Genomic DNA, 4,082 nt, shown 5'->3' with positions numbered 1-4,082 from the left:
ACAAAGGTTATCCCATCAGGATAACATCAGACTTCTCAGTGGAAACAATGCAAGCAAAGAAAGAATGGGAAGATCTATTCAATGTGTTAAAAGAAAAACAATTCCTACCAAGATTACTATACCCAGCAAGATTATCCTTCAAATGGGAAGGAAAGATAAAAATACTCTCAGATAAACAAAACCTGAAAGAATTTACCAACACCAGACCAGTTCTTCAAGAAGTTTTGAAGAGAGGGGGTCGGTGAAGGATTACAAGATGGCTGGGCAAAAACTGGCCCTAAAAACTATTGACTGGGTAGCTTTTGGGTAAATAATACCCCGAAACCAAAAGGCTATTGCTAACTCCCTGAAAACTTGGAACGAGACCCTCACCTCCAGGATGGCTGCACTACCCAAGACCCCACCAGCTATTGACTGGGCATACTACAAGACCAACGTGGCCAAGGCGGGCTTGGTGGGTAACTTAGAGAAGTTTAATGCCCTGAAGGTTCCTGTGCTGGAGGATAAATACACTGTCGAGGTAGACGCTGAAGAAAAGGAAGATGTGAAAAGTTGTGCTGAGTTTGTGTCCCTCTCAAAGGCTAGGATTGAAGAATATCAGAAACAGCTGGAGAAGATGAAGAACATAAATCCATTAGATCAGATGACCATTGAGGACTTGAATGAAGTCTTCCCAGAAACCACATTAGACAAGAAGAAGTACCCCTATTGGCCACACCAGCCAATTGAGAATTTATAAAATTTTTATGTCTGGAAGGAAGCTCTGGCCCTTGCCTTGCAAGTTCTGGACATTAAAAATAAAAGTAATGACATAGAAAAAAAAGTTTTGAAGGGAGTACTATACCAGAAAAACTAAAGAGAGACAGATAGAAATAAGAGAATGAAAAACAACCAAGAAAATGGCTAACATAGTGGTAGAGACAAGTCCAGAAGTATCAATAATAACATTGAATGTTAATGGATTAACTTCTCCAATCAAGAGACACAGACTGGCTGAGTGGATTAAAAAACAGAAACCCTCTCTCTGTTGCCTACAGGAAACACACCTCATGGATAAAAACATACATAGACTAAAAATGAAGGGCTAGAAAAAGGAATTCCATGCAAGTGGAAACCAAAAAAGGGCTGGAGTTGCAATACTGATTTCAGACAAATTAGACTTTAAGACAGAAAGTGTAAGAAGAGACCAAAAAAGGGCATTAAGTAGTAGTAAAAGGACCAGTTTATCAAGAAGATACAGTGCTTATAAATAAATGCATGTGACACAAGAGCATCAAATATGTAAAGGAAAGACTACCAAATCTAAAAGGAGAGATAGACTGTAACAAACTAATTGTTGGGGAAATTATATGGGGAACATTGTCAAATATGAAATGGTGCTTAGCCCCCAGTGTATAGAAATTTGTGTCAATGGGTGTTCCAAATTTGTATGAGATTCTTAAATATCTGTTAAGTAATAGTATATTAGTCATACTTGTAATGCTACATAGTTCCAATGTAGTTTGTCACAGAAATGACCAAATTTGTCAATTTTGGGTTATGTAAAATCAGGTCTTGAACCATGGCCATTTTAAGTCTCATCCATAGTTAATTACTCTATTCTGATGCTCTTTCTAAAACATTTTTTAATAGGCTACAATAAAAAAATTAATGAAAAAGACTCTGATAAGCACCTTGAATATAGGTTTTTGATAACTTTGAGATCATATTTCTGAACTTCCAGGATTTAAATGGAAAGATCAGACCACAGTAACACTGCAAATTCAACAGAAAAGAGGCTAATAACATGAGACTGAACTGGTGAAACAGAATTGTATGAATTTTGACTAAAACATTACTGATTTTCTTTTATGCTTTGTTTTCCAGATTTAAGGATTTTTGTTTTCTTTTGAACTGTTGATAGCCTCAGCAGTCAGTGAGAACTTGTCTCCCTTCTGAGTCTATTTGTGTTACAACTGTGTGCTGTGTGGATGCCTGACCTGGCTGGATGAATTCTGTCTGAAAACATAAAGGAATGAAAAAGAGAGCTTTTAAAAAAAGGGGGGGGTGGGGGGGAGAGGTGTTTTTGTTGTTTGTTTGTTTGTTTGTTTTTGCTATAGGGTGTATGTGTTTGTCAGAGAGAGAGAGAGAACGAAAAAGGCAGAGGAGAGGGACCAACAGTTAGCGTAATGGCTATGTCACTGAACTCCCATGTAGCCCACCGTGGTTGAGTTTTGGACCTGGTGGCTTAAAACTCATGCCAGGCATGTGTGCGTGCGTGCCCAAAATCCCAAGAGGAGAATGAAGGAGGAGAGATTGCGGCGTTGCCATCCCCTCAGGGGAGTGATTTCTCGCTTTCTGTCTCTCTGTCTCTCTGTCTCTTTCTGTATGTCGGGCAAGCACATGCGCCCTATAGTGTGAAAAAAAAAAAAAAAAAAAAGACAGAGAGAGAAAGATAGTGAAAGTCAGAAAGCACCCTACAGTGGGGATAGCCACATCACAATCCCTTCTGTCGGGATTTTGGGCATGCACACACATATGCCCAGAGTGTTTTTCAGAGCCTCTGGGTCCAGGACTTTAATCACACAGTTGGCCATGTGGGATCTAGTTGCCTTAACCACCACATTACCAGCTGGTCCCAAACCCTATTTTAAAATAGACCCTTGTGGAGCTGGCAGGTGGCATGGTGATTAGTGCACTGCACTCCCACAGGGCTAGCCATGGTTCAAGTCCTGGACCTGGTGGCTTATTTTCTTACTTTCTCTGTGTCTTTCTGGTGGGTGCATGTGCCCTGTTGTAAATTTTAAAATGATAAATAAAACTAAATAAATCATTCTTTTTTAAAAAAATACCCTTGCTTCTACAATATCTCAGTGGAGTTGAGTTATACACTCAAGAATAATGTGCTACTTACAAGACTTGCACACACATCTAAATATATGGAGATGCATATGTTTTGTACACATGGTGGTTTACTTATAAATGTACGTTTTGAGTCACATACAAAACCTTGGAAGGGTGGTGAACTCCACTGTAGGATGTTTAGCAACATCCCTGGACTCCAAAAAGAAGTCCCTCTTATCAGTAGCATTCCCCCAGGTGTGACAACCAAGAATGTCTTCAGACGTTGCCCTGGGGAGAGGGGAGAGAGCAAAATGGCTCTTAGTTAAGAACCACTAGTATATGCAAATAAAACATACAGGGCAAGATTCCTTCCCTCTCCTCTGCAGGTGAGTAAGAACTCTAAAGTTCATGACCTGGGTTTTCTTTTTAGGCTCCTTCTTCAGTGCTTCTTAACCTCATTGGGTCAAATAAGCTTTTGAAGATCTGTGGAAAGCCATTCATTCATCAGAAAAACATGAGTGCTAACCCTGTGTTGAATCCAATTTCAGATTTACCTAGGGTTCTTTCGCGAATTCTTTTTTCAGGAGCTTGTAGCGTTGTCACGATCTGTACTTTCCAAGTGGATAACTGAAGGTTTGTGTCTAGAAGGTCCGTATTTTGGAGCCTCTTAGCATTTACAACAGAACACTGATAATCAGGCAAGAATGTACTGGTTTGCTAAACCCTTTCTTCTGGCCTTCAATATTGGTCAGTTTTAGCAAGATTCATCCCAACAGAAGATAAAAACACTTAAGGGGGTGGGGGGCAGATCTGACTCAACCTCTCCCTCTTTTAGTCTTGATTTCTGTTTAACCCATTTTATTCCTCCCCTGATTGACCAGATGAAGGATAAGAAAGAATGTTACCATCAGTCAGATAAGAAAGGGGCCACCTGTCGCTCGGTTGTGAAGTATAACCGAAAGAGAAGTGCACAGAATCCGTATCTAAAATCATGAACGCTCTGTAACCACACCCACTGAGAACTCCTAAAAGACTAGAAATCCAAAGTCTGGACCTTTCAGATCCACACTCCCTCGTGGTCAAAGTCAGAGCTCCCAGCAGTAGCTGACCTCTTCTCCCAGGCCCAGCCCTGCCCTGCTGCAACAAATCCCCAGGTGCTAGCCCGCCCCTGACCTCGCAGCCCGCGGTAGTAATTGCTGGTGAGTGAGGATCCGGGTAAGCCCGGGTGACAGCCAGTAAGATTCTCAGCCTTCCCGGCT

At 41.0% G+C, this 4,082-nt stretch overlaps 1 pseudogene; it reads left to right on the top strand.

Moving 5' to 3' along the window:
- Positions 1–256: 256 nt before the first annotated feature.
- On the top strand, positions 257–739 carry LOC102473493 (ATP synthase subunit d, mitochondrial pseudogene; annotated as a pseudogene).
- Positions 740–4,082: the final 3,343 nt, after the last annotated feature.

The sequence above is a fragment of the Tupaia chinensis genome, unplaced genomic scaffold (genome assembly GCF_000334495.1).
Source record: "Tupaia chinensis unplaced genomic scaffold, TupChi_1.0 Scaffold138322_1, whole genome shotgun sequence".
Classification (NCBI taxonomy): domain Eukaryota; kingdom Metazoa; phylum Chordata; class Mammalia; order Scandentia; family Tupaiidae; genus Tupaia; species Tupaia belangeri.
Note: the sequence above shows the minus strand (reverse complement) of the source record. Positions and strands in the feature narration are given on the sequence as shown.